This window comes from Triticum aestivum, chromosome 7B, assembly GCF_018294505.1.
Source record: "Triticum aestivum cultivar Chinese Spring chromosome 7B, IWGSC CS RefSeq v2.1, whole genome shotgun sequence".
Classification (NCBI taxonomy): domain Eukaryota; kingdom Viridiplantae; phylum Streptophyta; class Magnoliopsida; order Poales; family Poaceae; genus Triticum; species Triticum aestivum.
In genome coordinates this window covers 71478965-71496428 of record NC_057813.1, presented here as the reverse complement: position 1 = coordinate 71496428, position 17464 = coordinate 71478965, and the positions used below count along the sequence as shown (strand labels likewise).

At 44.7% G+C, this 17464-nt stretch overlaps 1 pseudogene; it reads left to right on the top strand.

Annotated features, from left to right (window-relative positions):
* The first annotated feature begins 7026 nt into the window (after positions 1-7026).
* On the top strand, positions 7027-15376 carry LOC123157670 (sucrose synthase 1-like; annotated as a pseudogene).
* The last annotated feature ends 2088 nt before the right edge of the window (positions 15377-17464 follow it).

Genomic DNA, 17464 nt, shown 5'->3' with positions numbered 1-17464 from the left:
CAGAGAGAATAGAGGACATTCTTCAAACTTCTAGCGAAAGAAAACTCGTTGAGGGGAGGCTCTTAACAGACGTAAAGGGTACATAAATTGATAAATGGATATCAACTACCAAGATAATATATTAAACCGGTTCTTAAGTTAATCTGACTTTTACAATGACTTGTCCTTTGTACCTGGATAGTGCATCTAGTAACGACTGCTATAGACATCGTCTTTGCACACAGAGTAACTATCAACGAGATGGTGGTGCGACAACAATTGGAATGTATGCGATGACATCTTCCCTTTTGATGATTTCTACTTTGTCTGGCTTGCTCTGTGTGAGCAGACGGATAGAGTGGTGGATGGAGACTATGGGGTTGTATTCTCTTAGCGAGCAAACCCTTGATTTAGCCTTCTACTTGATCAGGCATCAACACCCTCTCCACATAATTACCTTATTGAAGGTTGATGCAAAGATCAGCTTCTCGGTGAGAGCCCCTAGTCCGATGGATGGTTGAACCAACCAACAACGCCATCCAATAGGTGATTCCTTCTTGAAGACATTCTCTTGGTGTGTTGCGCCCTTTGCTAGTTCACATCTCCCTCCACGAGTCGATTGGTTCATGGTCATAGGATTTGCAATAGGATTTTGGAGATGTCGTTGTGAGGCATGTCCTATGTGGATGGTCTTTTGTTTTCATTTTCTTTTTTAATTTAATTTTTTGGGATCAATGCATATTTTTGCTAGATATTATTCTAATAATAAACACTATATGATTGTGTGCATTAGTCGATGCAGAGGCCGGAGGTTTATCAGTCTTCCTGTTCCAACGCAGCCGCATCCTCCTTCCACCTTTTTCTATGGCACATCAATCATGGCCGACAATGGGTGGGGCCCTCCACTAGTAGAAAAGGGGGCATCAGTCCCGGTTCGTAAGGGCCTTTAGTCCCGGTTCTTGAACCGGGACTAAAGGGTCGTTACTAATCCCTCCCCCCTTTAGTCCCGGTTCAAATTGGAACCGGGACTAAAGGTCGCGGCCACGTGGAGCTCCACCTTTAGTCCCGGTTGGTAACACCAACCCGGACTAAAGGAAATTTTATGATTTTTTTTTAAAAAAAATTTGAAATTTTTTTGTTGATTTTTTTATTTTCAAATTTCTGAATTATTTTAACCTCTATTCTCTAATCATCACCCCTCATCACTGCTCAATTTATCCTCTAATCTCTAATCACCCCTCATCATTCCTAATCATCTAACTTCCCAAACGGTCACCCATCCTCCCACTCCCACAGCCTGAGCACGCTTAACTTCCGGGTTCTATTCTCCCTCGTTTCCAAGTCTGCACTTGTTGTTTTGCTGACAATAGTAAGATGTCAATCCTATTAACCCTCAGGAATTTTGCGTGAGCATGAAGTGACACATTTCACTGTTTGAGTTTGAAACTATTGTTTTAAAAAACAATAATTATTTAGTAACACTAATATTTCTTGAATAATTAGTTTGACCATTGTTTGACCACAGTTTGACCAGATTTGACCAAAATTCAAATTAACTGAAATAATTATTTAGTAACACTAATATTCTAGAATAATTAGTTTGACCATTGTTTGACCATAATTTGAATTTTTTTCGATTTTTTCCACTCTAGATTTTAAAAGCCCCATAATAAATTTGGATGTAACTTTTCGAGTAGATGATTTTTCATATAATTTTTTTTTCATCCGAGTCAGTATGCAAAAGTTATGCCCATTTTACTAAATTCTAGAGAGATTTTGCAAATAAAGTCGAAATTCATATTTGTAAATTTTTCCAACAACTAGACCACATATCACATGGGAAACTTATTTTTTTTTGACATTTTCATCATTTTCTTTTTTAAAAAAAACCTGAAAAGGCGATCCAAGGGGGGGGGGGGTGGAGTTTGAAAATGGGACCTTTAGTACCGGTTCGTGCCATGAACCGGTACTAATGCCTCAAACCCCATTAGTCCCGGTTCGTGGCATGAACCGGGACTAAAGGTCCACTGGTGGAAAAACAGGCTTCCGTCCAGCCCCATAAGTCGCGAAGCTGTAGGAACCGCGACTAATGGGACCTTTAGTCGCGGTTCTGGAGGTGAACTGCGACCAAAGGCCTGGGCCCAGGGCGCTCGATGGCCAGCTGGCGCACGTGAGGGTCTTTAGTCGCGGTTGGCCAGGACAACCGCGACTAAAGGCCTTCGGGCACCTTTAGTCACGGTTTGCCAGGCCAACCGCAACTAAAGCCCCTCCCCTATATATACCCATCCAGCAGCCAACACTTAGCCATTTGGAGCCATTCTCTTCACAAGTGGGTGTAGGTTTGCTTTTGGTTCCTCTTATGCACATAAGGTGTTTGATGAAATGCCCCAAGAGCATGAAACAAACATGACATGAAGTGTTGGAGCCACACTCCTCGATCGCGGTTAGCAACTTGATGAACCTTTGATGTGTCATTGATAAAATATGCATGTGTGCAGTTCATTGTTTAATTTATATTGTTTGTAGCTAGTTAGTTTAACAAATGCATGATGGTTAATTATATATTTTATATTATAATAATGCAGATGAATCGGCAATGGATGTACGGTAACCGACTCTCCGGCGAGTTCACTACGGGTTTGAAAGATTTCCTCGTAGTGGCTAATGCGAACAAGCAGGGGGGTTTTGTTATCTGTCCATGTGTTATCTGTAAGAATCAGAAGGGTTACTCTTCCTCAAGAGATGTTCACATGCATCTGCTTCGGCACGGTTTCATGCCAAGCTATAATTGTTGGACCAAGCATGGAGAAAGAGGGGTTATAATGGAAGAAGATGAAGAAGGGGATGATTTCATCGATGAAAGCTATCTTGCTCATTTCGGTGATACTTTCATGGAGGATGCTGAAGGTGAAGGGGAAGGTGAAGAAGAGGCACGTGATGATCCCGTTGATGATCTTGGTCGGACCATTGCTGATGCACGGAGACGCTGCGAAACTGAAAAGGAGAGGGAGAATTTGGATCGCATGTTAGAGGATCACAGAAAGGCGCTGTACCCCGGATGCGATGATGGTCTGAAAAAGCTGGGCTGCACACTGGATTTGCTGAAATGGAAGGCAGAGGCAGGTGTAGCTGACTCGGCATTTGAAAACTTGCTGAAAATGTTGAAGAATATGTTTCCAAAGGATAACGAGTTGCCCGCCAGTACGTACGAAGCAAAGAAGGTTGTCTGCCCTCTAGGTTTAGAGGTTCTGAAGATACATGCATGCATCAACGACTGCATCCTCTACCGCGGTGAATACGAGAATTTGAATGAATGCCCGGTATGCACTGCATTGCGTTATAAGATCAGAGGCGATGACCCTGGTGACGATGTTGAGGGCCAGAAACCCAGGAAGAGGGTTCCCGCCAAGGTGATGTGGTATGCTCCTATAATACCACGGTTGAAACGTCTGTTCAGGAACAAAGAGCATGCCAAGTTGTTGCGATGGCACAAAGAGGACCGTAAGTCGGACGGGGAGTTGAGACACACCGCAGATGGAACGCAATGGAGAAAGATCGACAGATGGTTCAAAGATTTTGCAGCTGACGCAAGGAACATAAGATTTGCTCTAAGTACGGATGGCATGAATCCTTTTGGCGAGCAGAGCTCCAGCCATAGCACCTGGCCCGTGACTCTATGCATCTACAACCTTCCTCCTTGGTTGTGCATGAAGCAGAAGTTCATTATGATGCCAGTGCTCATCCAAGGTCCGAAGCAACCCGGCAACGACATCGATGTGTACCTAAGGCCATTAGTTGATGAACTTTTACAGCTGTGGGGTGGTGTCCATGTGTGGGATGAGCACAAACAAGAGGAATTTGACCTACGAGCGTTGCTTTTCGTAACCATCAACGATTGGCCTGCTCTTAGTAACCTTTCGGGACTGTCAAATAAGGGATACAATGCATGCACGCACTGCTTACATGAGACTGAAAGTGTACATTTGCCAAATTGTAAGAAGAACGTGTACCTTGGGCATCGTCGATTTCTTCCGAAAATTCATCCAGTAAGAAAGAAAGGCAAGCATTACAACGGCAAGGCAGATCACCGGCCGAAGCCTGCGGAACGCACTGGTGCTGAGGTATTTGATATGGTCAAGGATTTGAAAGTCATCTTTGGAAAGGGTCCTGGCGGACAATCAGTTCCGAAGGGAGCTGACGGGCACGCAGCCATGTGGAAGAAGAAATCTATATTCTGGGAGCTAGAATATTGGAAAGTCCTAGATGTCCGCTCTGCAATCGACGTGATGCACGTTACGAAGAATATTTGCGTGAACCTCCTAAGCTTCTTGGGCGTGTATGGGAAGACAAATGATACAAAGGAAGCACGGCAGGACCAACAACGTTTGAAAGACCCTGATGACCGGCATCCGGAATGGTTTCAAGGTCGTGCCAGCTACGCTCTGACCAAAGAAGAGAAGGTCATCTTTTTTGAATGCCTGAGCAGTATGAAGGTCCCGTCTGGATTCTCGTCCAATATAAAGGGAATAATAAACATGGCGGAGAAAAAGTTCCAAAACCTGAAGTCTCACGGCTGCCACGTGATTATGACGCAATTGCTTCCGATTGCTTTGAGGGGGCTCCTGCCGGAAAATGTTCGAGTAGCCATTGTGAAGCTATGTGCATTCCTCAATGCAATCTCTCAGAAGGTAATCAATCCAGAAGTTCTACCACGGTTACAGAACGATGTGATCCAATGTATTGTCAGTTTCGAGTTGGTGTTCCCGCCATCCTTCTTCAATATTATGACGCACCTCCTGGTTCACCTAGTCGAAGAGATTTTCGTTCTCGGTCCTGTATTTCTACACAATATGTTCCCCTTCGAGAGGTTCATGGGAGTATTAAAGAAATACGTTCGTAACCGTGCTAGGCCAGAAGGAAGCATCGCCAAGGGCTATGGAAATGAGGAGGTAATTGAGTTTTGTGTTGACTTTGTTCCTGACCTTAAGCCGATTGGTCTTCCTCGATCGCGGCACGAGGGGAGACTAAGTGGAAAAGGCACGATCGGAAGGAAATCAACGATATGTATGGACGGCCATTCTCTGACTGAAGCACACCACACTGTACTGACCAATTCCAGCTTGGTGGCTCCGTACTTTGAGAAACACAAGAATATTTTACGCTCGGACAACCCGGGGAAGCCTGAATCCTGGATTAGGAAGGCCCACATGGAGACTTTCGGCAGTTGGTTGAGAAAACATTTAATGAATGACAATGATGTTGTAGATCAGCTGTACATGTTGGCCAAGACACCATCTTCGACTATAACGACTTTCCAAGGGTACGAGATAAATGGGAATACATTTTACACGATCGCCCAAGATAAAAAGAGCACCAACCAAAACAGTGGTGTCCGCTTTGATGCAGCAACCGAGAATGGGCAAAAGGTCACATATTATGGTTACATAGAGGAGATATGGGAACTTGACTATGGACCCTCCTTTAAGGTCCCTTTGTTCCGGTGCAAATGGTTCAAGCTAACAGGAGGTGGGGTAAAGGTGGACCAGCAATACGGAATGACAATGGTGGATTTCAACAATCTTGGTTACCTTGACGAACCATTCGTCCTAGCGAAAGATGTCGCTCAGGTTTTCTATGTGAAGGACATGAGTAGCAAACCGAGGAAACGGAAAGATAAGAAAACGATCAGTACATCATGCGATGATCCAAAGCGCCACATTGTTCTTTCAGGGAAAAGAAACATCGTGGGAGTGGAGGACAAGACAGACATGTCAGAAGATTATAATATGTTTGCTGAAATTCCGCCCTTCAAAGTGAACACCGACCCAAGCATTAAGTTAAATGATGAGGATGCTCCATGGATACGGCACAATCGTAAGCAAGCAGGGACACAAGGGAAGAAATGATGTGTAATAATTTATTGTACCAAACTTTGTTGAATGGATCATGTGAATTATATTACCCGTGATGTGTTTGGTGTCCATTTTCGAATGATACATGAAATTTGGAGTGATGTAGTCCATGACGCTCTGCAGAGTCCGGCCGTACCACCATAGCCGACGACCGGCCTCTGGTATATTATTTTGAATTGAATTAGTTTTATTTTTCTGAATTTTTTGATATATTATTTGTATTTTTAACATTTTGAATTGAATTAGTTTTATTTTTCTGAATTTTTTGATATATTATTTGTATTTTTAACATTTTGAATTGAATTAGTTTTTTTTCTGAATTTTTTGATATATTATTTGTATTTTTAACATATTGAATTGAATTAGTTCTATTTTTCTTAATTTTTTGATATATTATTTGTGTTTTTAACATATTGAATTGAATTAGTTTTATTTTTCTTAATTTTTCGATATATTATTTGTATTTTTAAGATTTTGAAAAAGAAAAAGTATTTGGAAAATACCTTTAGTCGCGGTTGGCCTGCCCAACCGCGACTAAAGGTGGTTGCGCGCGGGAACGAAAAACCCGCCAAAAAAGTCCTTTAGTCGCGGGTCGCCTCCCCAACCGCGACTAAAGGTTACCCTTTAGTCGCGGGTCGCCTCCCCGACCGCGACTAAAGGTTTCCCTTTAGTCGCGGGTCGCCTCCCCAACCGCGACTAAAGGCCCTTTAGTCGCGGGTCGCCTCCCCAACCGCGACTAAAGGGGGGGCTATAAATACAACCGCCCGACCCGTCGCCTCCATTTCTCCGCTCGTTCTCTGCCGCACCGAAGGCCTGCCGCCCTCGCCCTCGACGCCGCCCGCCGTCGACCTCGCCCTCGACGCCGCCCGCCGTCGCCCGCGCCCTCGACGCCGCCCGCCGTCGCCCGCCGCCCCCTCTCGCCCACGTACAGCGCCTGCCGCCCCCTTTCGCCCTAGTACGCCGCCCGCCGGCCTCCCTCGCCCACCGCGCCGCCTCGCTGCCCTCAACGCCGGCGGCCGGCCTCGCCGCCCTCAACGCCGGCGTTGATCGAGAGAAAGAGAGAGAGAGAGCAGAGAGAGAGCAGAGAGAGAGAGAGTAGAGAGCAGAGAGAAAGAGCGATGATCGAGAGAGAGAGAGAGAGCAGAGAGCAGAGAGAGAGAGAGAGAGAGAGAGAGAGAGAGAGAGAGAGAGAGAGAATTTTTTAACTAGTTAATTAACAAAAAAACGGTAAAATTTGATAATTAACAAAAACGGTAAATAACTTAGTTTAACAAAAACGGTAAATAACTTAAAACTTGATAATTAACAAAAAAAACCGTAAAATTTGATAATTAACAAAAAAAACGTATATACGGAGAGGGGCGGCGAGGGGGGCGGCGATGCGCGCGGTGTTTTTTTAGGGATCGAGAGGGGACGGCGAGGGTTATAAATGTGTTGTCCTCGCCTCCCCTCTCCGTGACGCCGTCGTCTGCCGCCCCGTCTCGCGCTCTACCGCGACACCCTCTCCCACCCCTTCCTCGCCCCCTCCTTTTGCCACCGCCCTTTCGCCACCGCCACCGCCACCGCCCCCCTTCTTCACTTAATTAATTTGTTTTTACTACATGTTTTCAGGACTGACATAATGGCGGACGATAGAGCTGACCCGATTATGGACAACTATGATCCGAACGGTGAAGCACATATGTTCGGCATCATAAACGGCGATATTCTATATGTGCCGACCGGAGAAGAAGAAGATGATATCTCTTCTTATCTGAACCTTGACGGTGAAGATGAAGGGCGCCGTCAGCAAGATGATGCCGAACAAACGTCGATAAACGACGATCTTCAAATGGAAGTAGCAACCACCTCCGGCACCGAGGTATATATATACATTGAGCCTCTGGTGATACAAACTAACTGATTTGAATAAATATGTGTGTACTAACGCGCGCGACTCTTTCTTATTTTAGCCCTCGGCCAGATCGTCGAAACAATCGAGTACGTCGTCAAAGCGTGGCGCAACCAAGACGATGAAACAAGGAGAAACATGCACCATCGAGGTTGTCGACAGTGCAACCGGCAGGCCGCTGGAGCCCCGCAAGAACGCCACCAAGTTTGTCAGCCAATGCGGAGCCATTGTTAGAGACAACGTCTCGATCACCGTCCAGGAGTGGAATGAGCCAAAGAAGGCACGAATTGATGGTTTCACTTTTGTCGATAAGAGAACAAAAAAAGATTGCTTCAAGAAGCTTATGGAACATTTCGTTCTACCTCCGGAATACAACAAATTCGATGAGGAGGGTAACAAGATTGAGGAAAACAAGGAGAGGAGGAGGCTAGTCAAACAGTTCGCTCTTCATAAGATGGCCGACGCATTCCGGAAATTCAAGCAAAATCTAGCCCATGACTTTGTCAAGCAGAACAAGACTCCGGATTTCAAAGGACAATATGAGAAACTGAAACATGATTGGCCAGAATTTGTGAAGCAAAAGAAATCGGAGCAGTTCATTCAAATATCAAAAAAAATAAGGAAAATGCGGCTAAGAAGGAGTACAATCATGTTATGGGGCCAGGAGGGTATCGCATTTGGGTGCCTAGGTTGGAGAAGATGGAGAACGAGCTGAGGGCGCGAGGAATCCATCCAGGTACGGAGGGATGGGACCCAAGGGCCAAAAGCTGGTGGTACGGGCATGGGGGAACGCTGAACCCGGAGACAGGGGAGTGTGTTTACCGGGGCAAATTAATTAAACCCACCCAATCCCTTATTAACGCAATGAGGGATGCTCAACAGGGGAAGATCAAGTTCAACAGAGAGAACGACGCGCTGACAAAAGCCCTCGGGAATCCTGAACACGGAGGACGTGTACGAGGCATGGGGCACATTCCGTGGAAAATAGGGTTCCCCCAGAACGATGACCCATACGGTTACAGAAGCCGTAAGAGAAAGATGGATCGGGAAGCAGATGTTGTGGCGCGGTTGGCATCGGAAATGGATGTGATGAAGAAAACCATGAGTGTACTAGTAGCCGAAAGAGATGCAGCTCGGGTGCAGCATGAAGATCATCCAGCGGATCTCGGAAGCCAGCAGCTGAGAAGTAGCGTGGCTTCCACGGAGGCCCCACCGGCTGGTGCAGATGCACCGACGATCGAAATTACTGCACCGGAGCCTCTGGTGGTCCAAATTACTGCACCGGAGCCTCTGGTGGTCGAAATTACTTCACCGGAGCCTCCTCGCTACCCCGTGGACGATATAAAGGAGATGAAAGAATGTCATCTGTATTATCCTATCGGGAACATGTCCATGAAGGTAGCCATCGGCAGTGCTTTACCATGTTTACCTGGAGCACTCCACCACAACAACCCCATTCAAGATGGCTATGCTCGTGTCACGGTGGAGGACATAGTCCAAGGGTTTGAGGACCTGGAGATTGACATTGCTACACCTGAAGGGGAGAAAAGACTTGGAGATGTCAAGCGCCATTTCATTCTATGGCAAAAGAAGTTTATCAAGTTTCCAGGAGAGGCGCCAAGGACAACAAGTCCACCCCCCTACGGTGGTGGTGGTGGCGGTGGCGGTGGTGGTGGTGGTGGTGGTGGCGGCGGTTCACCTACACCTCCGTCACGTCAGCCGACGCCGCCCCCCAGTCCACAACGTCCGGCGGGTGATCAGCCGCCGCCCCCCAGTCCTCATCCGGCGGGTGATCAGACGCCGCCCCCCAATCCACCTCCGGCAAAGAAGCAGAAGCAGTCCTGGATTATTAACCCGGACCCTTATGTACCTAAGACCACAAAGGTACCGGAGCCATCACTGAAGCCTCTCCCCACAAGGCCTTGGGAACGTAGTGCCGAGGAAGTCGACGCGACCGCGGCTGCTGATTTGGAGAAATGGAAGGCGGACTGCAAGAAGAAAAGAGAGCCCGAGCGCAAGCCAGTATTTTCTGATGAGCAAAAGAAGTGGGCTAAGTCATTTTTGAGCACACCGTCCCAAGCCGCGAAGAATCTGCCTAACGACTATGCACGTGAACTTCGCAGGCAGGCACTCATGTTCAAGGAGAACAAAGAGCGGGAGAAGGCCGAAAGTAAAAAAAGCGGGAAACAAGTTGCCCAGCTCGGGAAACAAAGTAAACAATCGATTGCCCCGCTTATAGTGGAAGCCTTCTGTCCGGATGCCCCCGAGATCATACAAGCTGCGGCAGCACAGGGATTGACTGTAACGAGTGCCAGAGAACAAGCGGCCAACTTAGGTATTACTCTTCGTGAACTGTTAGGCCTTGATGAGGCGCCAGTGAAGGAGGTAGTAATTACATATGTCAAGAATGGGCCTCTCGTCGAGCCTGCGCAGGAAAAGGATCTACCTCCACAAATGAAAGGTCTGCTGAAATGGTACAAGGGTTACATAAAAAATAAAAACGCCAAAGAATATATTTATGCGGAAGTTAGACATGAGCATCACTTCAAACATTACTATGTACAAATTGAACTGAGTGAATTGTTCCAGCTTTTCAATCTGCGCGAGCTCGATAAATCTATCATCAGTTGCTACGTTCTGTAAGTGATTTATTAATTTCTACCCCATCTCGTTCATATTGCCTGCACTATATATATGTCCTAACTATATTGTTGTGTCCGCTATTATACATGCAGAATGAAGATTAAGGAATGCAGAGTAAGGAACATCCATGATGTTGGGTTCATTGACCCACACATCGTTAATGGACATGTGTTGGAGCGTCACCCCGCCGACGTGGAGGCAGACCTGTGGCAGTTTCTTACAAAGCAGGAACTCAAAAGTGATATTCTATTTCCTTACCATTTTGAGTGAGTGTTTCTGTCTTGAGCACATTCTCTTTTGTTTACTCCATGCATGGTATGTGGCCGGCTAATCGATGAGTTATGCATGACGTACTGTGCATGTATCGTGTCCGCAGGTTCCACTGGATTCTGCTAGTAATTAAAGTTAACACCTCAGAATGTCTCGTCCACGACTTTGTGAATATGGATCCAAAGCTTTGGGGCGGCATGAGAAGAATGCTGCAGAAGTAATTATTTTCATTCATTTGCGCTCTATATCGATCGGCCTATTTCGTTCATTTCCTAATATCAAGTAACTAATTAATAACTCTCTTGTTCATTTAATTTTCTTTGCCTCGTAGGGTTTGGAGACGGTTCGTAGATACAAAGGTCGGTGAATTCAAAAAAGAGCTAGAATTCAAAATGTTAAAGGCTAAGAATGCTGGGGATATTCAGCCACCGGAGACCAATCTATGTGGATACTATGTCTGTGAGATGATCCGGAGATACACCTCTGAGCGGGTTCCGAGTGATACCAATGCTCAGAGGAATAACCTCCGGTGGATGCTTAGTCCAGAAGCTCGCTTCCGACCACTTCAAGAGGAACTAGCTGGATGGTTCAGCAGGGAAGTCCTCCATCCTAAAGGAGAACACTATTACGAGGACGTAGAACTTTATATGCATTAAATCATGTATGGAAACTTGTTCAAAATTGTATATGGTCATCCGATGATATTGAATATATATTGTATATTCCTCTTGAATTCTTTTTGGTTCTAATAGTACCGTAGAATATATGAAACTCCTTCAAAATTAAAATAAAGCACAAAAGAAATAAAACAATACAAATTAAACAGAAAACAGGTTTAGGGGGGGGGGCTAAAACCCTAAACCTGTGGCGGCCTTTAGTCGCGGTTGGCCAGAAGAACCGCGACTAAAGGTCCTCCGCCCCGACGGCCGCCTGGCGCCCACGTGGACGGGCCGTTAGTCGCGGTTCTTAAGCAGCCGCGACTAAAGGTGGGGGGCTTTAGTCGCGCTTATTTGGTCGCGGTTGCGCAACCGCGACTAATGGCAGTTGCGAACCGCGACCAAAGACCTTTTTTCCACCAGTGGTCTAACCCTTTAGTCCCGGTTGGTGCCACGAACCGGGACTAATGGGCATCGCACCCTTTAGTCCCGGTTCGTGGCACCAACCGAGACTAAAAGGTCCAGATGAACCGGGACAAATGGCCCACGTGGCCCCTGGGCGCACGAACCAGGACTAATGCCCCCATTAGTCCCGGTTCCAGACTGAACCGGGACTAATGGGCTAAACCGGGGTGGACCAAAGCCCTCTTTTCTACTAGTGCTCATTGCTGGAGCTGATGAAGAATATTGCAAAATTTAAAATACTAATTTTAATTTAAAGTAATATTCATGATATTGATCATAAGATCTTAAAAAGAAGTTGGAATCCAATTTCAGAATTTTAAGATTACAAGAAATCCATATTGAGGTATCCACTACAACAATCCCAATTTTCAATAATTTGCATTGCATATTTCTATTTCGTAAAGAACAACAAGAACTAAAATCCCAAGGTGGCAACGCCTACTCGATGTTCGATACTCTAAGTTACCACAACTTGATAAGTTATTTAATTTTCAATGAACAATGACTATTAATATCCATTTTAACATGCTTTGCTTATAATTTGCATTATTATGTTGAATCCAGAGGTGGCCCATGGTTGTTCCTTTGTCTATCGACAACCACAATTCTGACAACTAACTATGTGGGGCACTGGCGGAGTCACCTCCCGACGACCGTGAGCAGATGCCCAGGCTCTGCCCAAAAACTTTCAGTACATTATAGCGGGAGATGAAGAATTGATCCTCCATTTTACTGGCCAAATGCCCATCAACGACATGCCTTTTTGTTTTGTCTATGGTCCACGCACGGGCTAGCTCCATCACTGATGCGGGGCATGAAGAGTGGCAGCCTTTATAAGTCAAGTGTTGCTATGCAGTCTTTAAAAAAGTGTCGGCTATGTTTTCATAGTTTATCGTAGTTGGTCTGTCGTGAGGTTTGTACTTTTTCGTCTTGGACTTATGCAAGGTTTGTGTAGTGCTTTCTGGTTCTTACTTTCTGCATAAATGTTTCCTCAAATAAATGCACTCCATTGTGTTCATCATTTTAGTTGCCTAACTTGTGATAACGATTACAAGAAGTGAAACTATTGCAAGCATGATCAATGGTTTACACAAACACTCTAGTTGTTGAAAGAAGGCATTTCTAGTATCAGGTGCAATCCTATCATTTTAGAAATTTCTGAAATCAGTTTTACACATTGTAGTACTAATTTATTTTGACCTTAAAGTTTCAAGCTGATCTATTGTACAGTTTGGCCAAAACAAACAAGTAAAAATTCTATAATGTTATGTCCATATGCAAATAGAGGCACCCTTATTCTTTTTGTATGTGCCACATATTATTGTTTTTTCCTTTGATTGTTTTAGTGTCTTGTTATCTAATGTTGTGATACACTCAAGTTTTTTCCAATCAATTTAGTTACAGTTATATTACTACAAAATCATGTCGAGAGTTAGATGATGTATACCTAGACTTGATCTCAATGACAAAATTTCGTTGGTAGCCATTTTTGCCCCTATTTTGCATTCTTTTTAAAAAGGAGTTTAATTCTTGGCCTCTGCATTGATTAATGCATACTACTAAAATAAATCATGAATTGCTTGAAACAATATCAAACAATGCCAAGCTTTGATGCCCAATAAATCGGCTTATAGTAAAAGAAAGGAAAACTAGAGACCATGCCCATTGGACCTACCTTGTCGTAACATCTCCTCAAACCCTATGACCCTGGACCATAATGTACCATTCGAGCGACGTGTGCCACTCAAAGGGCGCACAACTCCAGACAATACCTTTAAGAAGGAATTGCCCGCTCGCACGCCAATGTTGTTGTCTAACCAAAGGCAAACCTGGGGCAATCACCCCTAAAGCAGAACCAAAGGAAACGTTGTTGCTGCCTAATCTAGCCAATAGACTAGACCTTGTGTTCTCTAACAACCCACTAACACAAAACTAGCCGGCCAGAGGAGATTTTGCTGGAAGACAAAACACCCCCACCTCGCTTCCAGTAACTGCTGTACCAACATCTCATCAATGGTTGCCCTGCGCCACAGCAACAACTAACAACCAGTTATATATTGGCATGGTGCGCACACAAATGCCAGGTATATATTGTTGCAGCCTTTGCATCATATTATTTCAAAGTAATAAATGGAAATAAAGTTGATAAGTTAGTCTTGTTTATAAATGGGAGGGAAGGGACACTCTTGGAGATCTCAAATAAAGCTTCAGAATTGAGAGCGAGGAAAGGTGGCTAATATACAGATTATTTTCTTTGCAACGAGTATAGTGGATTAATAGCGCTAGTGCACAAGTCAACTCAAAGTTTATTTCGTATTACATGTGAAACTGGACGGCCAGTGTAAACTGCACTACATCGAAGACGCTGGGAGTGGGAGGTATTAGGAAATGCAACAGCCATGTAACGAGCACTTAGTTTACAATGATCCTGGGATTTGGTTGGTTGGCCTGATGCTATTGTTCCTTTCCAGTGAAAGAGGACGGCATCACTACAAGTATGCCACTTCTACGTACCAGTCGTCAGGCAAGGAAGTACGGTCACTGAAGACCATTTGCCGATGCTCCAGAATCTTAGCAATGTGGAATTAACGTCAAGTTAAACTGAACGAGTTTTGGTTCATTGCAAAGGATAGGGACTCGGACTAGGGAGGAATAGGTTTGAGTTCAAGAGGATGTACTGTACAGGCTCATTGACGAGTACAATCTGAAGGGCCATATCAAGTGGATCTCAGCTCAGATGAGCCGTGTTCGCAATGGTGAGCTATACCGCTACATATGCGAGTGATACCAAGGGAGCATTTGTGCACGTATACACCATGCCATTTCATATTCTATTGTAATCAACATTTGGAAAGAACAGCCTTGAGTTTGCACTAGAGTAAACCCTTATTTCAATTGTCTCTAGCCCGCGTTTTATGAAGCTTTTGGCCTGACTGTCATTGAGGCCACGACATGTGGTTTGCCGACAATTGAGACATACCATGGTGGCCTTGCTGAAATAATCCTGGATGGCGTGTCTGATCTGCACATCGATCCTTGCCATACAGACAAGGCTGATATCTTGGTCAACTTCTTTGAGAGTGCAAAAAGGTGTGGATCCAAGCTACTGGGAAAAAATGTCTGAAGGAGGAGGCCTGAAGAGAATTTATGAGAAGTATGTATTCTGTTATAGTCATGCCAAATAGTTCCAACTAAAGTACCGTCTCTGAACAAATACTGATCCTATATTTTTGGAATGATCAGGTACGCCTGGAAGCTGTACTCAGAGAGGCTGATGACTCTGACCGGTGTGTATGGATTCTGGAAGTACGTGAGCAACCTGGAGAGACGCGAGACTCGCCGTTACCTGGAGATGTTCTACGCCCTGAAGTACTGCAGCTTGGCAAGTTCTCTGACTATCCGAGAGCAATGTATATCAGCGTCCATTTCCGCACAATTCTCACTTCTGTTTTTTGTTGTTGTATGTTTTTTCTTGAATCCAGGCTGCTGCAGTTCCATTGGTGCGTCGAGGCGTGAAGAGGCGCATTCAGCGGGAGGGTGAAGTGTCAGCTGCGTTATGATTTGTCTACCGTAGTTTTCATTTGGTCTGGTCGTGCAGTGCTTGCTTGTTCCTGCGAGCCGCATTTGTTGCCTTGAATAAACGCCTGCCCATGGTGTTCATCTTTCAGAGTTCAATGCAAAGTTTCGTTGTCCGTCTCATTTCTTTGTCTGGGAAACTGAATGATCACCCCTTTTGTCATGAATGAACCTGATGGTTTTGATCAAAGCTTCACTGATGTGCGCTGCACTGTCGAGTTTCTCTGAAGAATAGTGCAGGTCTTGGCAAGGACAAAACCAAATGGCAACAGCCTATGCACTGTAACATGGTTTTGTGATCGAAGTTTTCCGGAAACTTCATTCTACTCCTTAGATGCAGTTTGGGATAGTGAGTGCACTGTGGAGTTTTGTCTGAAGCCTAATGCAGCTCCTGGCATGGACACAACCAAATGGCACACAGCCTTTGGAATCGTGATCAATGTCAGATGGAGAACTCAAAGAAAGCTTCATGGACAGCAGGAGGTGAGGGCAACATTTTGAGTTAATAAAAACGTTCCTCATCGGAAAAAAAAGGAGGCGAGGGCATATTTTTTTCTCGGTGATTGGTGTTGTTGGCACGTGAAATCGCCGCACAACACCAGGATATTTGTCGTGCTTTCGTGACGACGAACGATTACTTTCCGGGCAAAGCAACAAAGAATCCCTCGATTTCATGGAGAAAAACCGACCGTTTTTCGATGCAAAACAACAAAGATCACCAAGCCCTCGGGCTGCCAGGCACGGCAGGAAGAAACTATGAAAAGAAACGAGCGATTAAAAGTAATGTGTTTGTATTGAATAGATCGATTGTTGGTTTTTTTCTTCAATCGGCCGTGGCTTTATATATAAGGCACGCTGGACTTTAACCTATACAAGGCAGTACTTGGCGTATACGAATAGAACTCTAAAATCTAAACCGATTAATATCTAATCATGTCATCTTAATTGGGCTATCATGTATAGTACTTTGACGTTTTGAATCATTCATCTAACCTGCATGGCTACATTTTCTGGCCATATACACTCTTTGCCTTATCAATAATAAAATATTTCAGACATGTGGCTATCACACCAGATAATAATGATTAAATTATCCTTGTGTTGTTGCACCTTCATGTCCATGACTTCATTGCTCATGCCCCAGGACCGCTACAGCGTATGTACTGTACTATGATCTAGCCCTGTATTTGAATTAAACATAAAGGGAAAATTTATTTATCAACCAGTAATCTAACCATGGTCATTTAATTAATTTGGCACATAAAAAACCTAGTAGCCAAATTATGTCATAAACACATGCCTTCTTGTTTTTGATACAATTGTATTCCCGAAAAACATTATTAAATATCTCGATGTGGATAACCTCACTGGCCATATAGCCTAGGGCGATGTCCAAAGAGCAGATTGGCCAAATTTTCTCTGGGCGATATATCAAATAGTATACCGGCCAAATTTGCTTATGGCGATACTTGGAATGATATATCGCCAAGTCTTTTTCATGAGAGGTTTTGTTAACTTCTCCCACATCAATGATACCCCTGATAAAAAATGGCTTTAGGTGTTGTTCGTGCTTCTTCGGTTTCTCAAATGTAGCATTTTTTAGACCAAGAATAAGCTCAACAACTTCAGCCTCGGGAGCATGAAATTCAGTGGGCAACGCGAACACCATATTAACATCCATATCTGTTGGTACATCTCTATCATTCTCTGAATTTTCAGCAGCAATCGTGTCATCAGTATTTTCATTTTCCTCCGCCGCAATGCGCTTCTCCTTCCAAGTTTTTATCAGCACCATTGGTTTATCTTTATCGAACCATTCATCGCACTTCTTCTCGGCTGTTCCTTCCTTTGTTTCCAATGCACGCAGTCTCTGTACACGGCGCTTCTGAGTGTTTGTATGTCCCATTGGGCACCACCAAAGTACCGGTTTAGTTCCTGGCGCGACTGACTTAATTCTACCCCTCCTCCCCTCCCCCGCGGGTCCTTCAACCTGTACTGAGGTATTTCCCTGGCCGAAAAATTCTCTGATGATTATATGCACGGCTAGCTTTAAATTTCTGGCTATGTCCGTT